Source organism: Nomascus leucogenys, chromosome 6 (assembly GCF_006542625.1).
Source record: "Nomascus leucogenys isolate Asia chromosome 6, Asia_NLE_v1, whole genome shotgun sequence".
Classification (NCBI taxonomy): Eukaryota; Metazoa; Chordata; class Mammalia; order Primates; family Hylobatidae; genus Nomascus; species Nomascus leucogenys.
In genome coordinates, this window is record NC_044386.1 from 66,620,321 (window position 1) to 66,636,026 (window position 15,706).

The 15,706-nt window shown below is 41.3% G+C and overlaps 1 long non-coding RNA gene across 1 annotated transcript in view; it reads right to left on the reverse strand.

Moving 5' to 3' along the window:
* Positions 1–251: 251 nt before the first annotated feature.
* LOC105739968 overlaps positions 252–15,706 on the reverse strand; it is a 57,799-nt gene continuing 42,344 nt past the window's right edge. Inside the window, exon 3 of the long non-coding RNA XR_001115968.2 lies at positions 252–2,815. This is a non-coding gene — a long non-coding RNA (uncharacterized LOC105739968). The remainder of the gene's footprint in view (positions 2,816–15,706) is intronic.

Here is a 15,706-nt window from a genome sequence, read left to right on the forward strand (position 1 = left end):
TCTCGATCTCCTGACCTCGTGATCCGCCCGCCTTGGCCTCCCAAAGTGCTGGGATTACAAGCGTGAGCCACCGCGCCCAGCCCACTTCTGTCCATTTTAAGGGCTCACAACTCCAAGGGGGTCCGCGTGAGAGGGTGGTGATGGATTGAGCAAGCCAGGGGGTATGCGACAGGGGCTGCAAGCACCGGTGGTCCGAGTGAAGCAGAACAGAATGGGAAGTTTCACAATGTCCTTCCATACAATGTCTGGAATCTATAGATAACATCAGTTGCTAGATCAGGGGTCGAATTTTAACTACCAGGCTTAGGTCAGGCAGGCCCAGGCCTGGTTTCGGGTCTGGTTCCTAGGCGCCGGGCTACCTGCCTTTAGTTTCGCTTCTCTTTCCTTTTCTGAGTATAAAACAATATAAAACAATATGAGAGGGTCTCTCTCTTCCCTCACCCCCACATATCATAATGATTTTGATTTTAAGCCAGATTATTATTTTATTTGCCTACTTATGAAAGCTTAGGTTTTATTTTCTCAAACTGCAGACAATTCTACTTGAGCTACTCAAAATAGTGTATTCTAAATTCATAAAAAATAACATTGAGAAAAACACTAGAGCAGTCTGAGAAGTAGGAAAAGAATGATTACTAAATATGTTTAATTTATAGGCATGTGACTCAGACTACAGCTGGGAAACCAGCTCTCCTTGGGAGCTTATTTAAAATCTCAGATTCTGTAGCCCTGACCCCAAGAGATTGTGGTTCCAAAGATTTGAGGTAGGGAGTTTCCAGATGATTTCTTTGTAGGTAATCTCAAGACACACTTGGAGAAACACTGGTTTAGAGAACTGAGGTTAGATTTAATTATAGCAATTCCCCATATCTACCGTGTTCTATTTGTGTTTCATGAAAACAATGAACTGAAGTTTTAAGAATTTCATTACATTTAATTCTTAATATAATCACTATCCATAGTAGCTCATATTTGTTGCACTAGTATAGTATAATAGTGAAGTATATGGGCTTTGGATTCAGATTGCCTGGGTTCAGATTCTAAGCCAATCCTAACTACCTGTGTGACTCGGGCAAGTTACTTAACCCAACTTCCCAGCTTCCTCATCTGTGAAACAGGAGAAATAATACTTCACAGGGTTAGCTGGGGATTAAATTATTATAATGTATGTAGTGTGTTTATCAGTGATAAAAGCACTTTTAAAATATTAAGTATTTGCTGGACATGGTGACTCACCCCTGTAATCCCAGCTCTTTGGGAGGCTGAGGTGGGTGGATCACTTGAAGCCAGGAGTTGGAGACCAGCCTGGCCAACATAGTGAAACCCCATCTCTACTAAAAGTACAAAAATTAGCCGGGCATGGTGGTGTACACCTGTAATCCCAGCTACTCAGGAGTCTGAGGCAGAAGAATCGCTTGAACCTGGAAGGTGGAGGTTGCAGTGAGTGGAGACTGCATCACTGTACTCCAGCCTCAAAAAAAAAAAAAAAAAAAAATTGCAATCACCTTATGAGTAGCTGCCATAATTTTCTTGTTTTACTCATGGGGAAATTAGCTCTAGAAAGTTTGAGTAAATTATTCAAGTTCATGTAGCTGGAACGCAGCAGAGGCAGCATGAGGCTCAGGCTGTTAATAAGCCTATGTGTTGGGTCCTACTCTATACTGTTTCCATGATCCAAATGTCCTCAGCGCCCACCCCACATGGCGGGTACAAATGTCATCTCAATAAATACCTAACCCAAGTCAGTACCATTCAGAATGTGTTCCACAGACCTTCAGCATCAGCATCATCTGGGAGCTTCACAGAAATACAGATTCTCATGCCTCACTCCAGACCTACAGAATCAGAAACTCTAGGGATGGAATCAGTAATTTACTGCTTACCAAGCCCTCCAAGTGACTCTGATGTAAGTTTAAGTTGGAGAGCCCTAGGCTTAGATCAATGATTCTCAACGTTGACTGAATATTAGAATTTCCTGGGAAACTAAAAACTTCCCAAAATGCTCAGATGCACCCAGACCAATTAAATCAGAATTGATAGAGCTAAGATCCAGGAATCAGTTCCCAAGTGATTCCAATGTGTGTGAGATTCAGAAGAACTGCCCTATATTCTTTTGCCTGATAACCCCTCTCTGTGAAACTGAGTGGCATTGGTCCCCTCCCTATCTCTCACATAACTTCTGCCTTGTTCCACAGCTCCGGGAGTCCTTAGGAGTGTATCTCTCAGATGCTGAGGGTAAAGTGTGGACTATGACTCCAGCCTCCACTGCCATGTCCCGTCCACTCTGGCCATCACTGGCACAGCCTTTGCACTTATTCCTGGCTGCCAACATTCAGGCCCACAGATGCCTTCTCCTGGTGCTGAATCATTCACTGCTCAGTTGCAGATCTGAACCAGGGCAGGAAGCTTAACTCCCTATCCTCTAAGTCCTGCTTTCTCTGAATGCTCCCAGAAGAGGCCCTAGGCCAGGAGAGTTTAGTGGGACAGCTCTGTTTGTTTACAAGATAGGCCTTTGTTTCAAGATGTTCACAAACACTCTTGAAGTAGCTCATCTGGGATGTTTTAGATGCTATTAGTTAGAAGTGTCACTCCCCTCCAGTCTTCAGGTCCTGTGGCCAGTCTGTTCATTTTGCCAGATTCTACTTGAAGTAGGTGTAAATTCTCCTTCTGGGGATCTTCCCTTATGCCACAGTTTTCTGATAGTCATCAGCCCCTGATTCATCAAACATGCTTGCATACATTGGAATCTCCTCAGCCTCAATGGCACCTGACACCACATGCCAGACGTATTACTGGACCAGCCAATGTGCTTTCTCTAAATATAGAGAATAGGATACATTTAGCACTGCTATTTAAATTTCATAAACTATGATCACCTAAGCATAACAAATTCATTCAGAATCGACTTGATTGAAAAACTGAAATTACTAGATTTTTCACACACTTTATACTTAATCGCCAAAACTTTTATATTTTGAGATAATTGTAGATTCACATGCAGTTATAATAAAACAATCCAGAGAGCCCATATACCCTTCATCTTGTTTTCTCCAGTGGTAACATCTGGTCTAGCTAGAGTACCATATTACAACTAGGAAATTGACATTGATACAATGCATCAAGTGTATTCAGATAGCACCACTTTTATGTGGACTCAGTTGTGTGTCTGTGTGTGTGTTTGTGTGCGTATTTAGTAATAAGCAATTTCATCACACACATAGATGCATATGGTCACTACAATTCAGTACAGTTTCGACACAAGGATCCCTCACACCACCCTTTTATAGCCACAACTACTTCCCTTCCTTTCCATTTCCTGAAGCCCTGGCTATCATTAATCTGTAATCTTGTCATCTTGAGCATACGATAAAAATGAAGTCATAAGTATGTTGTTTGTACGGTTTTCTTAGTGCTTACTCTAGGTATTACAATATACAAAGATATCATCATTGTCCAGTCTACCGGTGACAACATTTTGCCACATCTAGTAGAGTACAGAGATCTTCTTCCATTTAGATCTCTTTACCCTCCCAGTTTCTTAAAGATGATTGTTGTAAGTATTGGCTCTACCAAGATTAGGACCATGTCAGATGCATGTTATAATTTTCGCCTTAAACATCAAATGTGATTTAAGAAACTCATGAGAAAGAGTTTATTATATTTACCACTATTTTTTTCTTTTACCAATTCCAATATTCTTTCCTTTTTGAAGTGTTAAGCCTTCTGCTATTTCCTTTAGCCATTTTTCTAAATAATAGGTTTGCTACCAACGAGTTTTCTTAGCTTTTGTTCATCTAAGAATGTCTTTATTTCCCCTTCACTCCTGACAGACGTTTTTGCCAGAAACAGAATTTGAGGTTTACGGTTCTGTTCTTTCAGTGCTTGAAAAATGTGCCACTTTATTCTGGCCTCCATGGTTTCAGAAGAGAAATCTGTCCTCATTTGCATTGGTGTTTTCCTATAAGTAAAGTATTGTTTCTCTCTGACTGCTTTCAAGATTTTTCTTTGCCTTTCGTTTTCAGACTTTTAATGATGATAAGTCTTACTGTGGATTTCTTTGGAATTATTTTATTTGAGATTCTTTAAGCTTCTTAAACATCTATATTTCTTTCACCAAATGCAGGAATTTTTCAGCTATTATTTCTTTGAATACTTTTTTCAGTCCCACTTTCTCTCTCCTGAGAATCCAATGGTACAAATGTTAGCTCTTTTGTTATTGTCTCACAGGTCCCTGAGACTCTGTTTATGGTTTTTGTTCATTTGTTTGTTTTTGTTTTTTGAGACAGGGTCTTGCTCTGTCACTCAGACTGTAGTGCAGTGGTATGATCTTGGCTCACTGCAACCTCTGCCTCCCAGGCTCAAGCAACCCTCCCCCCTCAGCCTCCGAAGTAGTTGGGACTACAGGCATGTGTGAACACACCTGGCTAATTTCTTGAATTTTTTGTAGAGATGGGTTTCCACATGTTTCCCAGGCTGGTCTTAAATTCCTGAGCTCAAGCAATCCACCCACCTCTACCTCCCAAAATGTTGGAACTGCAGACATGAGCCACCACACCTGGCCTCTGAGACTGTGTTTATTTTTCTCAGTCTACACTTTTCTCTGTTCAGCTAGAGTAAAATCTGTTGACCTGTCCTCAAGTTCACTGATTCTATCCTCTGTCATCTCCACTGTATTATTGAGCCCATTCATTAAGTTTTTTATTTGGCTTATTGTATTTTTCACTTCTATAATTCCATTTGATTCTTTTTTATAACTTCTATTTCGTTGCTGAGATTTTCTCAGTATTTTTTGCATTTGTTTCAAGAGAATTTGTGATTGCTTATTGAAGTATTTTTATGATGGTTGCTTTGAAATTCTTATCAGATAATTCCAGCATCTGATTCATCTTGATGTTGGTATCTGTCAATTGTCTTTTCTCATTCATGTTGCGATTTTCAATTGTATCCTGACAGTTTTTTTGTTATATTCTGGATCACATTTAATCTTCTTTTATTAGCAGGCAGTCCCCTGCTAATAAAAGATATTGAAGACTAGGTGGATGTGTATGTTTAGCTTCCTGACACCATCCTGGCAAAAATGGAGTGCTGACTCACACTGCCTCACTGCAGTGGGGTGGGTGGGAGGAAGCTCAGCTTCCCATTTGGCCCCACTGACACCTTCCCAGTGAAAGTGAGGCACTGACTCCTACCATCTCCTGGTCTCCAAATGGGAATGAAAACTCAGCTGTTGCGGGAAGTCAGGGACCCCAAACGGAGGGACCAGCTGGAGCCATGGCAGAGGAACATAAATTGTGAAGATTTCATTTTAATATGGACATTTATCAGTTCCCAAATAATACTTTTATAATTTCTTATGCCTGTCTTTACTTTAATCTCTTAATCCTGTTATCTTTGTAAGCTGAGGATGTATGTCACCTCAGGACCACTGTGATAATTGTGTTAACTGTACAAATTGATTGTAAAATGTGTGTTTGAACAATATGAAATCAGTGCACCTTGAAAAAGAACAGAATAACAGCAATTTTTAGGGAACAAGGGAAGACAACCATAAGATCTGACTGCCTGCGGGGTCAGGCAAAAAGAGCCATATTTTTCTTCTTGCAAAGAGCCTATAAATGGACCTGCAAGTAGGGAAGATATTGCTAAATTCTTTTCCTAGCAAAGAATATTAATACCTTGGGGAAGGAATGCATTCCTTGGGGGAGGTCTATGAATGGCCACTCTGGGAATGTCTGTCCTATGCGGTTGAGATAAAGACTGAGATACACCCTGGTCTCCTGCAGTACCCTCAAGCTTACTAGGGTGGGGAAAAACCCAGCCCTGGTAAATTTGTGGTCAGATTGGTTCTCTGCTCTCGAGCCCTGTTTTCTGTTTTTTAAGATGTTAATCAAGACAATACATGCACATTTGAACATAGACCCTTATCAGTAGTTTTGCATTGCCTTTGTCCTGTTCCCTCAGAAGCATGTGATCTTTGTTCTGCTTTTTGCCCTTTGAAGCATGTGATCTTTGTACCTACTCCCTGTTTTACACCCCCTCCCCTTTTGAAACCCTTAATAAAAAACTTGCTGGTTTGAGCCTCAGGTGGGCATCACAGTCCTACCGATATGTGATGTCACGCCCGGTGGCCCAGCTGTAAAATTCCTCTCTTTGTACTCTTTCTCTATTTCTCAGCTGGCCAACACTTATCGAAAATAGAAAGAACCTACGTTGAAATCTTGGGGGCGGGTTCCCCTGATACTCAGCTTTCTGCTGGGCTTCATGGTTACCAGGAAGTGGAGAAGGATGGGGCTAACACACACAACTTTGTGGCTTCAGGGTAGTTGCAGAAGGTCAGCTTCTCACTGGTGCTGCTGAAACCCAGGTGGTGGTGGGGGGCATGGAGGGAATAGATGGGCAATGAGAATCCACATCCCACCCCCTCATTTTGCCTGGTTGATTCTGGGTGAGGGCAGGAGTGGGGACCAGAGTGCCCATTAGCTCTATTTTGCACATAGTTGTTCAGTCTCATTGCTGCTGGGTGGGGGTTAGAGGTTCAGTTTGCTGCTGCTCCTTGCTGACTCTACCCTGGTGGGAGAATAGGAGCACTGGCTGCTTCTGCTGGCAGGAAAGGGAAGACTAGCTCCCTGATCAGTCCTACCAATACCACAGGGCAAGGGAGTCAGAGCACCACCATCTGATGCCACTGAGACAGGGGATGGGGAGGAAGATCAGCTCCCAACTCCATCTCACTGAAACTGTGGAGAAGGGAATCTAATTTTCCCATTAGTACTTGGCAAAAGTAGGGCAAGTATTACCAAAAAGGCTTCCTATTGCAAGGGCACTGGCTTCTTGGTCCTTTGACTAGGAGGAACAGACTTTTCTTAGAGCTTATTTTGTCTGTGCCTGTTGGCAGCTCTAGGTCGGAGGCATCTGCAACACCCTGTCTGAGATATATGAGAGGCAATAACGAAACTTATAGAACTCACCAGCAGCTTGTTTCTCAAGTCCCCAAATCCCTAGGCAGTCCACCTTCTTTCCTCCGTTGAGTTTCCCTAGGTCTGTTTGTTGTGTTATGGCCACAGTTGTAAGAGGGAGCATCTGCAAGAAATGGAGTGCTCCATCTTGACTGGAACCAGAAGCATGATCTATACTTGATTTTTAAAAGAAATAAATAGGTAACAGGTATGTCGATACTAACAGCGAATTCATTTAAGCAGCTTTCCAGGATATTATAATTTTGTCTGGCCCAATAGTCTACATCTGTCACATATATTATGCTATAGTATGTGACAAAAATTAGTTTTCCAAAGGAGAATATTCTGGAAATAACTTCACGGTATCAAAGAAAATTAAATGATCTTCTCTGAAGTTCTGTGTGGGCATATCAAGATGAACTTAATTCTCTGAACAATGGTAGTTTTCAACTTAACTAGAAACCAAACTCCTAACCAATTTGGCTAAAAGAAATTTTATTGCATTTAAAAAAATTTGGAACAGAGTTAGATTATAGACCAAATATGAAGACAGTTTTAAAAATAACAGTGCTGGTGAAAAAGAGCCTTAATAGTCAGAGATGCAATGTCTTTCTTAAAGTATGTGTATGTTATGAGACAAAAATATGAGACAAAATATGCTTGACTTTCAGCAAGAGGATGTTACATTAGATTTCTTTCTTTCTTTAATAGATAAAATTAATATATGCTTCTGGAAAAATATTCAAATAATACCTAAGTAAAAAACGGAAACTGTAATAATTCCTTCCTCCCTTAATCTTCAGTACTCTTCCCATGGTTAAGAGTTTTGGTTTGTTTGGTTAGATTTTTTTGAAATAGGCTTCAGTAGTCAAAGATTTATGTAAACAGTAGAACTTGAAATCATTCACTCCCTAAAGACTTTGAAAACCAATCATGGCAAATGACTTAGGAAAAGTAGGGAAGAGCTTTCTCTTGGATCTGTTCCAGCTTTCAATTCATGAAGAATAAGATGTGGTTACCCTTTAAAATATACACACAAGCACACACATTTCACATACTTTTCATCTGAAAGGACCAGTTCAGTGCAACTTCAGCAGCGTGCTTATTTCTGACTTTACTTGGAACCTGGAGGTTGTCTTCTTGGAAGTACAGCATGTGGTACACAGTGAGCATTCAGTGAGTATCTGTTGAACGAACTGTAATTATTTTAAGAGGGAACAACATATTTTTGTCTTCCTCATCAACAACATGATTCAGGTAGAAAACAATGCAAAAGCTTACAAACATAATCTATTCATCAACTAGCCCTCATAGACTCAGCTCAAAATCCATAAACTATGAAGTCTTGCCCAAGGACCCTCATGAGAAGGGCTCGCTCCCTTTTTCCAGACCCTCAGCCTTTGTTTAATACCTTTTCGTGCTGCTTAGCACAGATCTTTGTGGTGGATTGTTGGGTTTAGGTACTATCTAATAGAATGAAAACATTCTCTTGGTGTGCATACACCATCTCATGCACTCTAATATTTCCCACTGTTCCTGGCACAATGCCTTGCATAGAGAATGCATTCAATAAATATTGATTGAATGAAGAAATTGAAGAAACCACATCTTGATTTCAAGGGAACACCAATTTAGCCACAAAATTGGCTTTTTCCTTTTGTTCATATCTATATTTGTATGATAAGCATCACTATTTTGATTATATTTAGTTAGAAAGTATGATGTTTCAAATCAAAGAGTTTATTCATCTGTAATATTTTGCTAAGTTGTTTGCAAAATGAGAGACTTGGGACACATTTGAATTTCTATGGTGAAAGCAATCCTTGAATCTCCCAAAGAAATTATTTGAAACCCTTTGTTCAAAATCAGTTGCTGAGATCTGAATGTCTTCTTGGTTAATGCTGAGAATTTAAATAGTGTTCAGGGAGACCAGGAGGGTAAAAGATACTTCATTGGAAATGACACATGCTCTAAGAATAGAGCATTATATTTTCCTATCATGCCACATTTCTTTGTAAAGGTACATTCATTTCACACTTTCAGTGTGGTGATTATGAGATGTTATCTGGACCATTTACATTCACAAATATCTGAGAAAACAAAGAACATCTGCTCATTCTTAGCTGCTGCCCGATACCAGCCTTAAGGTTTTTAAACCCTGTTTATGTGATTGTGACTGAATCAGATGATTTGGAAAGATGTACTCAATCTATCCTTGTGACATCGCAATGAAATAAATGTAGGAAACAGAAACAATAAACTTTTCATTCATGACTGATTCTCTCAGATACACACAAACATATTCCAGGTGAGAAAGTAGGCAAATTTAACATTTAACCTTTCAAATTTAGTCAAAATAAGAGTTAGTTTCCAGAAAGATCAAGGAAAAATCTGACTACATAAAGATGTAAATTATGGAATAATATTTTAGGATTTGATATTTAGGCCTGAGGTGTACACACTTTTAGAAGGACCCAGAACACTGAAGCTGTTCTAATACATAAGGCTTTCCGCCTCATGGGATCACTTTTGCCTTTTCCCTTATCATTTTTGGGTCCCATATCTCTGAGCTGGACAAAATAAACTTAGTGTAAAGTTTTGCACTGCCAGGTATGAAAGCAAAGCCTGAGCCCCTTGTACCCGCATTTGTCTGTGCTTCTGATTCAGCATTTTCAGTTTTCTATTCAGACAGAAATGAGAGGAAAGAGGTGTTGTAGGTCACTCCCCCATCACCCTCTTTCTACCCTCAACCCTCTCTCTTCCGCCCCGCCCACTACCTTGAGTCAGCAGCTTAGTGATGCGACCCTTGAGTGGACACCAGAAATGCTCAATTATGCCAGTCTAAGAGATCAGCTCAAATTAAAGCTTCAGGGCTCTCCCTCTGAAACTTCAAGAGAGGGGCTCTGGACTCCTTATCATCATTGAACAGGGAACACAGAAAGAAGATGGCTACATACATTGGTGAAGGAATGAGCCCAGTGTGAATGTTTTGTGAAAACTATAAGTAGTGTGCTGTAATATTAAATTCACTAGAATCTCTCACTGGAAAATTGCATGTTTAAAGAGAGTTTGCAAAAACGTTAACTGAATAGAGAGTACTTTGCTTGTTCATCCTTAAAGAATGTTCTCACCTTAGGGTTACCCAACCATTGCGGGTATTTCTTTGATGATGTAGTATTTTACTCTGTTCTGTCCTTTGGGTCATGCTCAAGGTTGTTCTGATCACTTTTCAAGGCCCACATCATAGTTTAATGGCTGATTATTTTCTCTTCTCAGTCCTCAAAGGCTGGCTCTTCTCTCTGGAATATCATAAGCCACAGGCCTACTTATTTGGATGGGTGCCAGCATTCACGCACAAGTAACGGCTTAAGAAGGCTTTTCAGTGTTTTTATTTTGTACATACAAGTTCTGTAGGTACACAGTGCTAGCTTTAGATAAAGGCTATGTTATTATTATTTTTAATTTATGAAATTAAATAAGAGGTGGTTAAGATGAACCGGTTATTAGTAGTCTTAATTAAGAACAATTTTGATCATAAAAGAGCTGTAAAGATGTTTTTCTAAAAGAAGTGCTTTCAGACTCTCCACATGAAGACAAAGCCTTCAGCAGTATATTCATATGGTTTAGTTTTATGTTCGTGATAGACCAGTTTTTAAACTACAAGTTTGAAACAGTTCAACAGCTGACTTGGAAACCCACCCTCTGAAATATATAAGTGGGATATATACAGATGGCATAATCCCAAGGGCAGAGTCTGCTCTGAGTTTGACATTCTTTAGTTCCAGCTGCTGACTAGAGATAATTTACTTTATAATAGTAGGACCAAGAAATGCTTTTAATGCAAATTCCTTGCATTGCATGTCTCTCTTTGAAGAACAAGTGGACATTCTTGCAGACTACCAGAATAGGAGGCTGTTTGTCTTTTCTCAGCCCAGAAGCTATAAGTAGATATGGAAGCCAAGGCCTTATGAATTTTATGCCACATTTAGTTTTATTTTAGGGAGGTTACAATATAGAGTTTTACAAACTCCCCTAGACACATTATTTTCTTCGTACTTTTCTGTTCACTGTTTCTCCTAGTTTATCACAATAAACACATACTATATTAATAATGAGGGAAATATTATTTTAGATTGCCAGTTATACTTACCATGTTAAGAGGGAAATCAAAATGACATTATAGTTTACAGGTAATGGGTTTTTTGCATTAAGCAATATATGCTATTTATTTATTTATTTATGTTTGAGTCAAGGTCTTGCTTTGTCGCTCAGGCTGCAGTGCAGTGGTGTGATCACAGCTCACTGCAGCCTGGACATCCCGAGCTCAAGCAATCCTTCCACCTTAGCCTCTGGAGTAGCTAGGACCACAGGCGTGCACCACCATGCCCAGCTAATTATGTATTTTTGTAGAGATGGGGGTTTCGTCATGTTGCCCAGACTGGTCTTGAACTTCTGGATTCAAGCGATCCACCTGCCTCGGCCTCCAAAAGTGCTGGGATTATAGGCATGAGCCACCACACCTGGCCTGTGCTTTCACTGGGATGGATAAAACTACAGATACATACGCAAGTCATGGTGGACTCTTAGCTACTTGTAAAATGGCCATCCCAATTGTAATTTCAAATGTTCTCTCCATTGTTCCTATAAATTCATTCTTATCTATCTATTCGTTCATTCTTTGTTTTGTCCCACACAAGATTTATGCCAGCTTACAAAGAGAGAGAAAAATGAAAACTAAAATTACAAGAAAAATAAAAATAAAAAATAGAGATGGGTGTGTAAAACAGATCAAAATGCTCTATAATCGCTGTAACAATTGGGCCACATATGTGGTTCTCTAAAATTTTTCTTAGCCAACACCAAAAGTGAAACCTTAGCTGGTCACTAGATTCAGGGAACACAAATCAAAACAAACTAGTTGGTTGGTAGATGTGCTTCTGCCCTTGGTACTGGAGTCAGACAGGGAATTCTCCCAAGGAGGCTTATAAAGAAGATTGTGTCCTATGATAAACATCCATGAAAACATCCTTACAATGTCCTTACAATACAGATGGTGACCTACTCTTACACAGCCCCTCAATATAGGCTGGTGACATCATATCAAAGAACAGTTGGGGCTGGGCACGGTGTCTCACACCTATAATCCCAGCACTTTGGGAGGCCAAGGCAACTGGATCACCTGGGCTCAGGGGTTAGAGACCAGCCTGGGCAACATGGGGAAACCCTGTCTCTATGTACAAAAAAATTAAAAACAAAACAAAACAAAAACAGAGAATAGTTGGGTAAAAATGGATTCTACAGCTGGAAGTCTGCCCGGCTTCATCTAGAAACTGACCATGTTGACCATATACACATAGAAAGTGGCAGGATAGTGCCAGCCTCTAGGAAATTCTCAGGAAATGTCAACGATTAGTGATACCATCACCAATATTGTGTGTCAGATGAGTGCCTGATCTTTGCTGGGGAAGAGATGGGCTCTACATGACGCAGGTGAGTGAAAGCGGCCTGCAAGAGGTTTTCCGAGCTCACAGCTCTTACTTCTGATGCAGGTCTCCCAGCCCTTCTGCTTGCAGGTCAGGCTTAGATCGGACATTGTCATGGTTGGGCTCTCCAGGAAAGATGGGTTTGCTCCGGGTAATGCTTGAAACACTGAAACTCCATAAATAAAGTCACTGCCAGTGTGCAGAGCAAGTCAAATCTGAGTTAAGAGCAGTACCTTCCAAGCAGAAATCCATGGTTGTGAGCATTTCATTCTTGACAGACAAACTCCTTTTAAGGAATTTAAAAGGCTATCTAGAAATCCTTTCTGATTCTTTCCCCTGACTTCACCAGGATAGAGGAGAGTGAAAATGTGGTCTTTAGTCTGAATGCGGTGGCTCACGCCTGTAATCTCAACACTTTGGGAGGCCGAGGCGGGCAGATCACTTGAGGCCAGGAGCTCGAGACCAGCCTAGCCAACATGGTGAAACCCCACCTCTACTAAAAATACAAAAATTAGCCAGGCATGGTGATGCGTGCCTGTATTCCCAGCTACTCAGGAGGCTGAGGCAGGAGAATCACTTGAAACTTGCAGTGAGCTGAGATTGCCCCACTGCACTCCAGCCTGGGGGACAGAGCAACACTCTGTCTCAAAAAAAAGAAAAAAATGTGGTCACCAGGATCCAGAGAAGCATCTCCCTCCTATGTTCCCTTTTATGTTCTCCCTCCCCCGTACCCCTTCCTCCTTCCCCTGTCCTCCTTTTCTGAATCTTATTAAATGGTTCATTATAGTTGGTCCTATCATGTTAGAAGACAGTGATGGCTGGGACCTGCCAAGAACAGAATCCATCTGGGGCCAAATACCCTCTGCCTGGGTTAATCCCCTTGGTGGTTGCATATAAAACATGGGGAAGTATGTTGTGAAGATTAGCCATGCCTCATATATTGGATTCTGAACACCAGGATGTGTGGGGGCCTGCAGCCCTCACCATCACGTCACTTTCTCCTTTCAATGAAAACTGAAACCCAGCTCCAGCCAGAGGGCAGTGGGGGTGAACAAATGTGTAGGCAAAGAAAATAGGAATGTTTAGGAAGGCTAGATCCTCCCCCTTGGTCGGATCTAAACCGAGGCTCTCCCTACCCCAGCACACAGAATGCAGGAGGGACAGGAGGGGATGGGGAGGGCTCATGGGGAGGAATTAAGTGTGGCTCTGTCTGGTTCTGGCTTCTCTGTAAATACTGTAACACCTCCGAATGGTGGAACAGCTGAGATAAGTGACTGCTAATCCCCCAGTGCCGGGGAGGAGGCTGGGCCGCTCCCTTCCAGATCCCAGCAGATGGTGGATGAAACAGACTTCCCCCGAGGCAAGGGCAGTGGGAACTGTCCCACCTTCTGTTCCTTCAGTTTGCCCTGCACGTCTCCCTCATGGCCAGTCCACGCCGAGAAGGGCTTCGCTGGCCCTCCAGAGCCCTGGGGACCCGCCCCAGCTCTGCCATCCCACTGGGATCTACAAGGTCAGCCAACCTGGACTCCAGCCAGCACTGCCAGGTTGGGCAGCATCCAGCAAAGCTCTGTGGGCTTCAGAGAGAACAGCCAAGCAGTGCGGCTAAGTTTTTCACTCTGCAAAGAAACGTACCTAGGGGAGAAGGGTGAGGGATCATTTAAAATGCAGATTCAATTTTCCAGGGTGGAACCCGGGAATCTGAATTTCTATTAGGCAGTCTAGGTAATTTGGCTGGAGGCCGTTCTAGCATCACATTCTGCGAAATAGCAGACCAAGTATATGTGAAGGTATTTTTGGTGGTGGTTGGGAACAGGGCTTAAAGTCAGGTGCCTGAGTTTGAATTGTCGCTCTACCATTTGCTCACCTGTGTGACCTCGGACAAAAAAGGCTCAGTGGTTGCCTACCTCATAGAATATAAACTGGTCTTTCTCAAACTGCAGGAAGCACAATTTAGTCACAGTTAGCAATTAAAAAATAACAATGGGAGACTGCACAACAATGTAAATGCACTGAACACTTTTGAACTGTGAATTTCTAAATGGTCAAGATAGTAAATTTGATATTATGTATAGTTTACCATAATAAAAAAAATTCTAGAATGTACTAAAGAGGAGATGTCATTTTTTTCTTCTTTGTTTTGTGATTTTTTTGGTTTTGAGATTCTTTTGGTTTTGAGATGTCATTTTTATATGCTTAAAAAGCCAATCTCAATTTTCAAATTAAGTGGATCCATAAAAAGTTGTTTAAATAAAACTCAGTCATGAAATCTTACTTTCCTGTTGGTTTACATTTTAAAATATATAAAATACGGTTCAAAGTTTTTAAAATGTGGAAATCAAGGCTGGGCTTGGTGGCTCATGCCTGTAATCCCAGCACTTTGGGGAGCTGAGGCTGACAGATCACTTGAGCCCAGGAGCTTGAGACCAGCTTAGGCTACATAGTGAAACCCCGTCTCTTCAAAAAATACAAAAATTAGTTGGGTGTGTTGGCATGTGCCTGTAGTCCCAGCTGCTTGGGAGGCTGAGGTGGGAGGATCAGCTAAGGTGGGAGGATCATCTGAGCCTGGGAGGTTGAGGCTGCAGTGAGCCTGGATTATACTACTGCACCTGATTACACCTGATTATACCTGGGTAACAGAGGGAGACCCTGTCTGAAGCAAACAAACAAATACATAAAAATAAAATAAAATAAAATAAAGTAAAATGTGGAAATCAAGCAGTAATACAAATAGTAAATATCAAACAATCATAAATCTTTAAGAAATAAGCATTCTTTCTTGCTACACACATAACACATATGAAAATACACTGCTTTGAGTGTTAAGCAATAAAATTGAGTGGAATAGGAAGCATATTTTTCAAACATTGTAAGGGTGAATATTGTTTCACAAAACTGCTGTGAGTCTTCCACTGTTCTACCCACCTCCCACTAGAGCCAATGGTCCTGAGATGAGGGGGCTGGAAGTGGCCTCCTAGGCCCCCGAAGCCTGTGAGAAGGACTGAGGTCAATAAACATGGTTTTCCATTCCTGAGAGTCTTTGCACCTATAGCAGTGAAAGTGGGAGTCTCTCATCGGCCACTCCCATGTAGAAACTCTTTCTCTCACACAAATGTTCATAAACTTCAGTTCTGCTCTACTTTTAAAAACGAACAACACTTCCTGGGGAAGGCTTTCTCGGAAACTCTTTCAGACTCCCCTTCCCTTTTTGTGACTATCCTGCTGATACCTCTTCTTCCTTCCCAGTTTGTGCCATAGCTGTCTGACTTT